Source organism: Lactuca virosa, chromosome 4, assembly GCF_052849685.1.
Source record: "Lactuca virosa cultivar CGN04683 chromosome 4, Lactuca_virosa_CGN04683_v6, whole genome shotgun sequence".
Lineage (NCBI taxonomy): Eukaryota > Viridiplantae > Streptophyta > Magnoliopsida > Asterales > Asteraceae > Lactuca > Lactuca virosa.
In genome coordinates, this window is record NC_136429.1 from 172,085,943 (window position 1) to 172,100,145 (window position 14,203).

Consider the following 14,203-nt stretch of genomic DNA (forward strand, 5'->3'; position numbering starts at 1 on the left):
TCGCTTTGAAAAGTTGTTTTGCTATAATTAAGGGAGAGGATTTATACTTCATTCCAATTCTAAAAGCTTAGAGTGAGATTTTAATCAACTTTAGTCAAGGATATATATGTATGTTATGTTGGAATGGTTCAACATAAGGAAATTCTATATATGTTGCATTCTCAAAATTCGATTATGATTACGGCATCCCTCTTAATAGTTTGAATTTTGAGAACATAGCAAATAAATTTTTTTATAGCATGAATCGGGTCCCATATGCTTCGGGTATAGGATCGATTACATGTGCTATAATATTTATCCATTCTAAATTTTCCAAATTCCTAGGGCGTTAAGAGGGAAAAAGGAATAGAACTGGATTTGACTAAAATGATTAAGCAATTGTCGAGGACAATCTGAGCTTTGCCAAAGATTGGTTGCTCATGGACAATTGGAAGTATAGAGATAGGACCATATTGACATATTTAGAAAGGAGGCAACTCTTGTTCAGAAGTGATAGTCAAAATGGGAATATGGAATTGTCTCCATAGGTGGAAGTTATTCTTTGAATCTGTGTAAGATTAGAGAACTTAATGCAAGAAGGGTGTTCAAAGTAATGTACTTTGAATGTGAGACTTCATTTCCATGGAATTGTTCTCCATTGGAATACTTTGTAATGTCTGTTGCCAAGTCTTTGTGACTTGTGTGCATTTTCATTGCAATGGGATCATTGCATATAAGTTTAGAATCTAATAGATTATAGTAAATGGCAAGAGTTTGGTATTCTTACATTTACAATAAGGATTGGGATTGTGAAATGAGCATCATTGAAATATTGTCAATTGATCTGTTTCACAAAGTAAGGATCATAAGACAAACATAGTGTGCATACTTGGTGTATGACATAGCTATTGTTTAGACAAACATAGTGTGCATGCCTGGAGCATGGCATGACTATTCTTTTTATTCAAGTATTAAGTTGATAAATCGAAACATTATACAATGAATAATGAGTAATCAATATGGTGCTTAGATAAAAAGTGTTTTATTTACTCTAGTGTTGGGGCCATATAGGATTAGTATTATTCTTATGTTTCACTTTACATGTTTTGACTTCCAGAATAACTAGGTCATTCTTCCGAATTACTAAGTTATTCAAACCATCCACAGTCGATAATACGTTGGAAGTAGGTATTAAGGGAAGACTGTCATGAAGCTGGTTTGTAGATGTCCAAGGTAGTGGACATAGCAAGAGTTGGTGCAACATTCATGAGTGCTCATAAGTTCTGAGTATTAGATTAAACCCACGCTCATTTGAATCACTTCATGGATTTTATCACAAGTGAATCATGAGACGATAATATCTTATATTCTTCAAACCTAGAGATGTGAGTTGTTGACTATGAGTTGGTTATACATTGATTGCACGAAAACGCATTGGTAACTCGATGTTATAAAACGTGCCTTTGTATGATTCAACAAGTAGTTAGTACAAGCATACGAGTCAAATTTTATCCATTCCTTTTACCCTTAAAGGGATAAAAGTGATATCTGTGGGCCCCTCGATTATTTAGTGATGACACCCTAAGTGCTTGGCCAAGCCTGGACTGATTTGATTTGTTCAATTAGTCGGTCGTCATAAATCAGTAATCGGGAAACAATAAATGGACAGAGAGAATGATTATAATCCATGTCTCAGTCCATATGATATCTAGAATGGAGGAATATATGATCACTTATCTAATGGACGCGTCATTGATTTGTTCAGAGTTCGATAGTGGCTTTTAAGAGCTACGATTGCTAGTCGGGTTATGAAGTCGTCCTTGCAATAATAGTCATTAGACTTATCCAAGTGGGAGACTGTTGGATTAGTGTCTAAGTCCATAACTATAATTGGTATATACTTGACCCGACCCGTCATGGTCCATTTGGGTTGCATGGCATCGGGACATTTGGATATACCTTTTGTGAGAAGAGGATATTTGTGACATATTAATATATTATAAGTTCTAATATATTAATATGAAATCATATTATTTAATTAGTATTGATTAAGAATTAATTTGGAATTAATTTAGTGATCAAAAGAGACTAATTAAATATATGGGGATTGATTGTGTAAATCATTCATTCTTATATATGTGGGCTTATGATCCATGATTCCTTATGTTGGGTTTAACCCATGTGGTGACCCATGGATACTCCATGGAGGTTAAAACCCATGGAGCATAAGGAATGGGTAAAGTCATGGGTTACATGGTGTAACCCTAATGTGCACACTATATAAAGACCCCATTGGTTGGTGAAATTGGCACTAGTGTATACACAAGAGGGCAAGCCGATTTCTAGAGACATGTATCTCTTCTCATGGTTATTCCAAGTTGTCTTGATGTTGTGTGAACCATTTGAGGTGTCACACTTGGGGCACTAGGCTCTTAAGCTCCATGGAATCAAGATACAACAAAGAGGTATGTATTCTATCTAGTTTTGTTATCCTAGTACATATGATTGTATGCTAGTTAGGGTAATACCTTGGAAAGTTCATATTTACATGTATAATAGAGAAAACATAGATCCAAGGTATTTAGGGTTGCATGTACACCTTAGGAGTGTTAGAATGCTAATAACCCAACAATGATATCTACGCGAGAATAGGGGTAAAAGAAATAGTTAATAGACGTACTACTTAAGATAATTATAGGATGATCCTTACTAGTTACTTCAATACTTGCGTAGTGCATACCAGTCATATGTAACCAAAACAGAATAGACCTTCGAATAAGTGACCCTAACTCTAAGCCACAACGAAACAAGGAACATGAAGTAAAGCAAAGATCACAGATTCTAAGTCTATAACACCTTAGTCACATATAACCTTAGCGTATCCACTCAGCAACTATCGACATACTAGTAAAGACCTTTTAGTTTGCACATAAGTAATTATAGTAACAAAAAATACTCCTATAGTATTTTAAGTTTATGTTATGTTCTAAAGTTTTCATTGTAGTAGTGTTAGTAAGTTTTTAGACTTGCTGCAACACGACAACCATTCCTACGCACATGCTAATCACTTCTCGGAAAGATATAGTTGATCAGACTATATCACTCCCAGATCTGATTATATGTCCCCAAGCCTACTTATGCTGTCCAACAACCGCAATACTTTTGTTCTGTTCTAGTATGACACTGATCCTAGTATAAATGCTTGTATAGTTAAATATTTTATTATTTAAAAGTATAAACTCTTTGTCAGAGTGTTTTAATCCCGTTGTGTTTATAGTTGTATATCTTTTATGGGTTGATATACTCAATTCACTATAAACAAATCTTTGATACCAATCTGTCACACCCCCAAACCAGAACGGCGGAAACGTTCGGGGGCGGAGGACGTCATGTATAGTATCATAACAATGCATAATAGTAAACAAGCAACAACATCATCCATTGCATTAATAATATAATTTAATACAAGTGTGTTCTGTGTATAAATTGAAAGACACCAAAATATGAATCAAAATAAAAGACGAGTCTTGAATATGATCCGTCTTCTCAAAACCTGGCCATCGGTACCTGTCTACTGGTGACCTGAGAATACAAGTTATTTTGGAAGCGTAGATCAACATTTAAGCTGGTGAGTTCATAATTATTTTAGTGTCAAATGTTTGTATAAGTTTGATGAAAGTGTTTGTAAATGTTTGATGTAAATGTTTGTAAGTGTTTGTTGTAAATGTTTGTATACTTCCTAGAAAATCCTATATTTTCTACTAAAGTAGTCTTCTACCAAGACCCGACTGTTCTGTATGTTTGTTCTTCTGTAAAAGTGAGTGTTTTTCCCAAGAATGACTATTATTACCAGAAAATAGTTTACATTACCGTTTATGTGAGAAGATCACAATATGAATATAATGGGAAAAATGACGATGTACAGTAGTATTGTATATAGTAACTACAGATGTACTAACTACCTTAAACCAATTGTTTAATTAAGGTAAAATGTGATGAGATTATAACCATACTTGATTGAATAGTAAAACACGACGATCAAAGACGTCGAAATGGTATGACATTTGTCACTCGTAGACCTGCAGTCCCCACTATAGCTAGCAGCAAGGTGTAGGATGGTCAATCCCATATAGATCTATACACAAATTCACGCTCTCCCTCCAGGAGACTCTGGTTACAAAACGTGACACAACAGTACATTGCCGTGCCATGAAGTAGTGGCTCACAATAATGTTATAGTGTTCTTGTATTTGTATAGTATGTTCTCTCTGTTCTAGTTTATAGTATGTTCTCTCTGTTCTAGTGTTTAGTATGTTCTTTCTGTTTCTCGTTATAGTATGTTTGAACTGAGTCATGTATGAACTGACTCTTGTATGTTTCATTGTTCTAGAAATAGTAAGTAGTAATCATCTAAACTATACCTATTATAGTTTACTAGTACTGTTGTTTGAATGACTGATCATGTTTCTACACCTTTGCCACCCAAAGGTATTGAACTGAATGAAGAACTTTTATATCTATACACATATACATAATATATAACTAAGATTCAAACGACACTCGGACAAACAACCGATACCCTAAGTCCACAACCAAACAAGGAACAGGAAATAAAGCGAGTTATCAGTCCTAAGCCCTTTCAACCTTATTTATATAACTATATCTATATAGACATGATTTTCACAATATATAAGTTTAAAAGAGTTTGATAAAAAGTTTAGCATATAAAAGAGTTTTAACCATTTGAATGGTTATAGATGACTTGATGTCAATTTATAAAATGTTTTGAAATAGTTTGTTAGATAACACAATTTTGAAGAATAAGAAATCCACTTGTTTGATAGTTATTAATCACATGCGATTGATACAATAACTATAATGTTTTCTACTTGTATTCCCCCCATAAAAGAATTTAAAATCATTTAAAAGGTAAGTTAGGGGTATGACCTCACCTGTAGTGAGTGATTCGAATGTAAGATCGATATAGGATGCTAAGTGGCAAGTGAAGTCCCGAGCACAAACAAATCCTAATAAGCATATAATGACACATATATGTATATAATTAGTGTATATAACAACTAATCATGTGTTGGAAACATCCCTAGGAACTAGGAATCACTCACAATGGAGTGTATCAATCACATATGATTGGGTTAAGGGAGTTCACGGCCACACTTTAAGTGTTTACGGCCAAAGGTGTTTACGGCCCATGATGTTCACGGCCAAAGATGTTCACGGCGAATGATGTTCACGGCCAAGGGAGATCATGAGAAGGGTTTACGGCCAAGGGAGATTTTATGGTCGTAAACTCTTGATGTCCATGCTAAAATGGTTGATTCTTGGTTGAAATACAAGAGCTTCTAATGGATAACTAGTATATGGAAAGGATACTTACGATTTGGAAGCTTGAAGGGGTGTTCACGGCACAAAGAACTAGTGTGTTTTCTTGGTGTTCTTGGTGTTCTTGATGATTTGAAGATCTAACCCAAAAGAGATGAATTCACGGATGAAATCATAGGGTTTTACTAGATCAAGAAGGATATCAACTAATAATGAAAGAATTACTTAAAAATTCGATGAGAAATGGAAGTGTTCTTGATGATACTTGAGAGATAATTGAGTGTTCTTGACTTGGAGGTGTGAGAAGTGAAGAAAAATGAAGGAATATCATACTTAAGAGGCTAGTTCATGGCCAAACAAGAGCTTAAGGCCGTAAGCTCTAGTTTACGGCCGTAAACTTCATGTGATGGAGTTTTCCGGCTTGAATGTTGCACAATGAACTCTAGTAGATACTTCCTAACACTTAAACCTTGAATGTACTAGGCTTAGAACAATCAAACAAAACCTTAATAATGCTAGAAGATAGCAGAAACAAGTCTGACTTTCGATTGAATTGGATGGCTTTACAAGATAGAAATTTCGGGTTGTCACAATAATTTACACCCCCTCAAAGATTTTCAAGATAAAAACCAACTCGAATTTGAAATGGGTTGGTGGGTACACCTCCAATGGGAACATATTGAAATTGTTGTTGAGGTTGACCCCACTCTCCTCTCCCTCATACATTCCCACATCCCCGTGATCTTGGCTGCTCTTCGGGTTGCTCCAATGGTCCTACTTCATCGTCCGGGTTATGCCGTATCCGCCACCCAAATTCACTACAACATGCATGAGTCCCTAAAATTGAGTCATGAGATCGAAATATTTAAAACGTGTTAAATTTCAAACAAAACCCGCACTCAAAATTCCATAGGAACGTGCCAAACGTGTAACCAAATGGCCCCTGTAATCGGACTCCCGGACTCCCGACTCTAGAATTGACCGCTTTTTCTCCTAAAAATCTTGTCAACATATATGGAAGATCACAAATACCCCGGTGTAACATTTTTTCAAAGGTAAAAGATATTTTGAGAGGGCACTTTATTGTCGTGATGTTTGTGATTTATGGTGAAACTAACTAAACGATGCAAGAAACGGTGAATGGGTGATCTAATGTGGCCTTCTTGAGAATCCCGTGAACTATATTCATAGTTTTCTATTGTTCTCCAAAATTCCACATCAATTGTTCTGGTGGTGAAATCCCGACCACAAGCTTGTAAAAACAAGATGAAATTTGGCGAGCGTGTTTCATCTTCTGTGTATAACCCCATGTGCCATGCAAATTCAATCAAGTACATTCTCTATAAACTCCTCCTAACCGAAACGCAAGAGCCCAATTGTATGTAAAATCAACCATTCGTTCTTCAAAGTTAACAGTGGCAAAGAACTCAATAGATAGTTCCTAAAATAGCGGCTATTGTGTCATAAAAAGATTGTGCCACCTATTGCATGTGAAATGAAACCCATTTCCAATGTATGGCTTTTGCCAATACCATTCTAATTCAGCTACAATTCCAACCCCGCGTAACCAAGAACAATCAACCACAGGAGCTAGAGCAAACTCCCATTTATACAGCCAACCCAAACTGTTTGTGTAATTCTTCAACATTGCTTATGAAACATTTTGCGGGAAACGATATAGCGGATGTAGACTAGAAACATCTAAATTTTCTTACTCTTGGAGAACTGCCCTTCTTGATCCCATAATACCTACAAAACAGAAAATAAACCAAATCCAAGCAAAAACCATAGATTTAGAAATTAACAGGAAAACAGAAACTGCTCTACCCAGTTCTCACACCGTGAGTTCAGTTCAACGTGAAAAAATAGAATTAGGCATTATTGAGGTAAAATCGAACCAAAACAACCATTTGTGTTTGCTTAGGTAGTACTTCTAAGTCCATTAAACATTCATGCAACAACAAATTCGCAAGAAGTAGAACCAATTTTGATATTAGCCTCTCAAGAACAAACCCTAACTATAAATGCACAAAATTAGTAAAGTTAACAAGATTAATGTATGTGTATCTCACCGAAACTAAAGTTGGAACATGAAATTGAAAAGACTTTTTAGAAAAATCGAAGGAAAATCAAAGTGGGGCTGTAGCGATTTCCTACGTTGTGAGTAGTTGTTTTAGGAGAACTGAAAGTGAAATGGTTTAAAGAAACAAGTACTGGTCCCCCTTCTAAGTTCACGTCGTGAGGCTTAATGCTGACGTCGTGATTTTTAAAATGAATTCCAAATATCGGGGTTTTTTTTTTATTTCCCTCGTGGTTTCGAACATTTTGACCAAAAACTATATATTTTTTCTTTTAAATTTTTTTATCACTCATTAATTAAATCCCACACTTGATTTTTTTACTATTTTTTTTAAATTAAAGATGGCTACTTTGACTTATCCTAAAAATTAAAGGAAAATGAAAAACTAAAGAAAAAGAAAAGGAAAAAGAAAATGCAAACCGAGCTCAGGTTGCCTCCCGAGAAGCGCTTCTTTTGAGGAGTTGTGGGTCGGACTCCATCCCATTCTACGTTGTTGCGGGTGGGAGATGGTTTTCTCGCTGCTCCTTCTATCTTCTTTTGTATGCTCGAATTCGCCTTAAGTACGCCTTCTTCGAGTTCTATTTCTTTCTTTGTTTGGTGTTTTATTTAATCTTATGTTTCAATCCCCTATCTTGCCCTTTTATCTTTTCATCTTCTTTTTGTTCCTCTTTTTCTAACTCCTTCTTGGTAATTAATTGCTCATTTTATTCTTGCTCAATTTCCGTCTTGCTAATATCGTCTTCTTTTTCTTTAACTATGTCAGAGATGTGATCTGGTGGTCTTGTAAAAGCAAATACCTCAAAAATCATCGGCGTTGAAACTGGAGGTTTCAAATGATTTACTTCTAATTGCTCTTTGGGTAAAGGCTCATTCCATTCCTCCCACTCTTCCTCTTTAACAAATTCACATTCATCATGCCTAAGGAAATTTGAATTTCCTTGTTGCACTAAATTTGTATTGGAACGAGATGGGTAAGGGAGTGATGGTTGATACGGCTTAATTATTGAAAAATCTTAATCTTCTTTTATCGCCCACAACATAACACTATTGCCTCCACGTCGTGGCGACTAGTTAGAGTCACGATACTTGTCTTCTTCTTCTTTTTTACTTTGAGTGACTGATTAGACTGTTTTTCTATTAAATCAAGGACCCCCATATGCACCAATTCGTCTTCTTCTTCTGTCTGTACGGCCATTACTTGAATGATTATGATTGGGTCGACTTTTCTTGAAGGTGTATCCAATAGCTTTTCTTGCACAAGCTTTGTTAATTCCCCGACTTGTGTGTGGATGCTCAAAATAGATTATTGTTGTATTCTAAGTATTGCATCTATAACATCGTGTAATTTTTTGCTAGCTTCCATAAATCCAAATAACATTGACTCGAGAGCAGACATTTTCTCGGATTGGACTTGTTCTAATTGGTAGAGATCATGTTTTAGTTGCTACAAATCTCTTTTATCTCGATCTCTCTTGAATTCCAATTCGCAATCCCTTGTAGAATGGGGTCCCCCACAAGCTCCGCATCTATCTGGAATTGATCCACCCAATTTTGTGATATTTTATTCCATTGCGTCGAGCTTTCTAATTACTGCACTAATAGCATCTTGACCTCCATCTTTATTTGATTTTTCTTTAGCAAAATCGTCCTTTGAATTATGATACTCTCTTGAATGCTTAGCGAATTCTTCAGTCAAAGCTTTATTTGCTGACGGATCCTTCTTTGTCATGGGCCCTTGTGAGTCTAGAAGTTGGCGAGTGCACACATTGACTCAATCATAAGATATCGATATTTCTTGTTGCACATTGAATTCATGTTAAGGGAAATGTCGTAACAATCTCTTGTAACGTTCCCAAGCTCCATATAGCGACTCCCCCTCTAATTGATGAAAATTATGTTTGTTTTCTTTTAAGCTTCACCAATGTTGAAGGAGGGGTAAACTGGTTTATGAACTCAGTCTTAAAATCAACTCATGTCGTGATTTCTCCGAAGGGAAGTGATTTTAACCATTCCTTAGCTTAACCCTATAATGTGACCAACAAAAGTCGAAGCATCATCGCATCTTTACTCACTTTTGGTGCATTAAAATAATTTGAAATTTCCACCACCTCTTCTATATGCTTATAAGCGTCCTCATGCTCCTTCCCATAAAAGGTAGTTCCTTTAGCATGCCAAAAATGTGCCCCGGAAGTTGTGTCCTTTATATGATGTATATGTATTTTTGATCGTACTTGGTATAAGTTCTTATTGTTGAATTTTCAAGTTGTAAGTTCTGATTTTTAAATTAAGGGTGTGTATGTATATGTTTATTGTTGTTTTTTATATTTCTTAAAGTGTGTATATATGATATTTTCTTTTTATTTATTTTGTCTGTAGTAATAAACTTCTTCTGTATATGATTGTGAGTGTGTGTATGTGATTGTATCTCTTTTGTGTCCATGTTCTATATGAACAGAATTACATGATTGCATATTGTTGTAATTTGTATATTGTAAAATCAGCTTTGAACTTTCAAATGTATATTCAACATCCAATACAACTGTATTTGAATAGACTACTGATGAATTTACTTACCAATAGTAGTATACATATTCTCCATTCGGTCTAATGCACCAGTTTAGATTTTGGTTTTCAACAACGATTTGTATCTCGTCGCATTGCGCGGGTGCACAACTAGTATATATATATATATATATATATATATATATATATATATATATATATATATATATATATATATATATTAGGTACGTTAGAGGCCCGTGCTCAGCACGACCCACCCCTGACAAATTTGCGAACTCCTTCACATGAAGGGTAATTTGAGAATTTCTTTCACAAAAATGTGGAAAGTAAAATGCCATATTTCAATGATTTTTCACAATACAAAGGCTTAATAAGTAAATTTTATTAGTATAATGTGATAATAAAAAGAAATAATGCATAAATAACTATCAAATAGGTTTCCATCGTGCAAAAAACATTAAAATTTGGAGACCTCTACTCAAGGCCCCCGGTCAAACAACAACCTTGTTTGGGAAGATATGGAAGGGAACCATGTCAACATGACAATTGGCATAAATATCATTAATCCCGTTTAGCCTAATCGTTAACTCTCATTTTTAGATAAATGGGTAAAATCGTTTGTTACTCTTGTTCTAATTGTTCCTCAGTTCAGAATAAGAAACAATCTTCATTTATAAACTCTCATAGACGGTCATCATATATCCACACAACACACTACTTCATCCATTTAGCACTTGATGGAACAGAAAAATTAACAAAATGTAACTTAAAATATGCAGTTATTACAAAAAGATGCAGTTATTACAAAAGCAAAGAAGAAATTTACCTGCATTTTTAAAATAAAAGGGTATATAATATGCATTTACTCATTCAAACAGTTCACTTAAGGGTAAATGGCCGTTTATTCTCACTCACATGGCTTATTCAACTGATATAATGGTGTATTAAAATCAAGAAAAATCAACAAATATATTCATTTTTCTCGATATTTTTATAATTTTGTAGACTTTCAAAGTACATTATTGTAATATCAAGAAAATGAAAGTAGGACCTTATAATAATAAAATTAATGGAAGTAGTTTGTTATTTTTGCATTTACTATATTTAGCCGTTAATTACACATATTTAAAGTGCTAATTAACACATATTTAAAGTGCTTTATAATATATCAAGAGCAATGTTGTCTCACCAACAATCAATAAATTTGGCAACATATGGCAAGATGTTAGTTGAAAAAGAAAATAAAGCCTTTTTTTAGAATATTGTGATTTTAAGATGAACCAGAACAAATTTGGCATCTGGTCTAATCAGAATCTAATCTTCATCAACTCAAATTGCATTGATAATACACATAAGAGGTGTTGATTACGGACCATTGTTACTTTGTCTAGTAACCAAATATATAAACCAGAACAAATTCATCAAAAAGTTTCGTCACAAACACCAAAAAAAACTTTATTTATCTTGACGGAACCCAACAATGGCAAAATCTCATTTCTTAATTATATCTTTTTTTTTGCTAATCAACTTTGTACATATAAAAAATCAAAGACAATATGACCATCTTACAAACAATCTTATTTACCTCTCCGGTCAAGTTGTACATTTTTGGGACATTAAGTCTTCAAGTTGCCACAAGTTATTCTTTCAAAAAAAAAAAAAGTTGCCACAAGTTATTATACAACAGATGTTTGATTATAACCGGTCTGTGGAAACGATATCTGATTCAGGTATTTATTTCTTGAAAGTTTTCTTTCAATGCCAATATGCTCTATTAAGCTAATAGAGCCAAGTGTCATTCTCAAAAGCCATACATATAAAGCATCAACCCTTTCACACAATTTTGGAAAAGCATTGGCAAAAAAAAGTAAGTGGAAGACTATTAATAGGCTTCTGAACAGCATAATCGACCAAATTTAACATGATATATCTAATGTTATGTGCATGTTTTAGGCAGTAATAGCTACGACATGAGCATAAAGAACTCTCTGACTATTAAAACCAACATATGGGCAAGATACCATAATTGAACTTATGGAATCCTTATAATCTCATCAAACATCTGACACTTTTCTTCAATTTTATTTGTAAGAGCTTTTGCATCTCCATAGTTGTAACTTTAACATGATACTTACTCTGATTAACCTCTACATCACGGTGATGAAGATGGTAATTGTTTTCTTTATCATCATTATCATTTCTAGAGCAATTTATTACCTTGATGCTCTACTGCTCATCGCCAACACCATCATCAACAGGCAAAGCTAATTCTTCTTTACAATCACTTTATACATTTGCATGAGAACAGTATATGAAGTCACATCTATCCTAATAAACTCTTTAGGATATGCAGAAGCAACCATAGCAACAGCCGCCCACAAAATATGAGTAAATTTCCAACCAAATGAAACTACTTGTTCACATCTTTTTGCTCCACATCAGTAAATTTCTGCAGCAGGAAGGCCTTCAAGTCCATGTGCTAACAGGATTCTCAATTTCTATAAGAACATAAGCGGAAAAAAAATCAATCTTTTTGCTCAATTATTTTTAAAATTTGAGTTCTAATATAAAACTATACTTCTCGTCCATGTGCTATCAATATTCTCAATTTCTATAAGAACATAAGCGAAAAAAAATCAGTATTTTTGCTCAATTATTTTTAAAATTTTAGTTCTAATATAAAGCTATAACAACCTATGATAGTAACTTTTTTTAGTTCGAGCATAGGATTTTTATGAATCCGTGATCAGAGTGGATCAGGTTACAAAATTGGTAGTTATTTGCAGGCCGGAAAGCTTCTTAGAGGTAATAATTAAGTACGTGAGAGTTTTGTCGATGATGTTCCAGTTTCATTGATTTGACAGTAAACAACATACAGTTGAATCAGAATATGAAAATCAAAATTTGAAGGTAAATGAATTCTAACCTTTGTTAAGGAATCCAAGAATATAGACACAACAGAAGAAAATTCTTGCTCCATAGATTTAGGGTCAAATAAGAATGTGATGAAATAGGACTTGCATCCCTTGGATTATGATATTGAATCCAAGCTTTCAGACGATGAAGATTCCTACTTATAGAATCAACTTAGGATGAGATGAATAGAACCCAAATGCCTTATATCATGATTTTACCCTTCTCAATTTTCATCCTGCAAAGAAATTGTGTCTTATTTTTGAAATACAGAACTACAATATGTTATTGGATGTCTCTATGAGTTTCTAAATAATGCAAATATATCATTTGATTAGAGGAACCCTACATATGATTCAAAATTTCCAAAAACGACATCAAACAGAAGCTACCCAAAGAATTGAAGCATTAAGATTCCACAATTAATTTACGGTAAAAACTAAAGAGAAATAAAAACAGAGCCTGAGTTTGTAAGTAACAAAAATCTCAAGTTATAGCCTAAATGGGATAAATTACAACAAACCCTAAAAGTTTCCAAATGTCCAACTGTATCCATAGCCCCGATATGGCCGTTAAGATAAAAAAAATATGAAGAGAAAGAATACCAATTTGTTGTTTCACCATACTTCCGATCCTACATTAATATATTAATAGAAGGATTTCCCAAGGGACAGCCTCTTCCACCATAAACAGGAAACCATAAATCAATTTCTGAAGAGAGGACATATGGAGACCAAAGAAGATAGAAACATAGAAGAGGGGATAGAAACTCAATAGCAAACAAAAAAATTAAAACCCTAGATGGTAGTCTATCACACCCCCAAACCGGAACGACAGAAACGTTCGGGGGTGGATGACGTCATGTGTAGTATCACAACAATTGTATCATAGAAATCATAGTAAACACAACCATTACATTGAATACATACATGAAAAAGGTTTACATCTGTCTATGTCTTGTTTGTACACATCAAAAAGTATAAGCAAAATATAAAGATGTGACTTTAATTGCTCCGTCTTCTCAAAACTCCAGGAGGTACCTGTCTACTGATTTCCTGAGAATACAAGAAGTTTTGAAAAAGTATCAGCATAAAGCTGGTGAGTTCATAAGCATGTTTTTGTAATGAAAACCTGTTGATGAATCCGTGAAAATGTTTGTGCGTTTCCAAGAAAATCCAATATTTTCTTAAGTAATGAAAAAGTAGTCTTATACCCTATGACCAGTTGTAAGTTCGTTATTGAATTTTGTTCTTGTGACTGAAAGTACTTATATGTGTGCCTGGTACCACCAGTTATATTGTATCGTTTTGTATAGAAGTTCTTGTATGAAATCCCTGGCTACCACCAGTAAAGTAAGTATCGTATAGT

The 14,203-nt window shown here is 34.2% G+C and overlaps 1 long non-coding RNA gene across 1 annotated transcript; it reads right to left on the bottom strand.

Annotated features, from left to right (window-relative positions):
* Window positions 1–11,902: 11,902 nt before the first annotated feature.
* Window positions 11,903–13,538, bottom strand: LOC145168612 (uncharacterized). Its single transcript, XR_013741960.1, has 3 exons — window positions 13,441–13,538; window positions 12,849–13,073; window positions 11,903–12,420 (listed from the first exon to the last, which is right to left on the bottom strand). It is a non-coding gene; the product is annotated as an uncharacterized LOC145168612 (long non-coding RNA).
* Window positions 13,539–14,203: the final 665 nt, after the last annotated feature.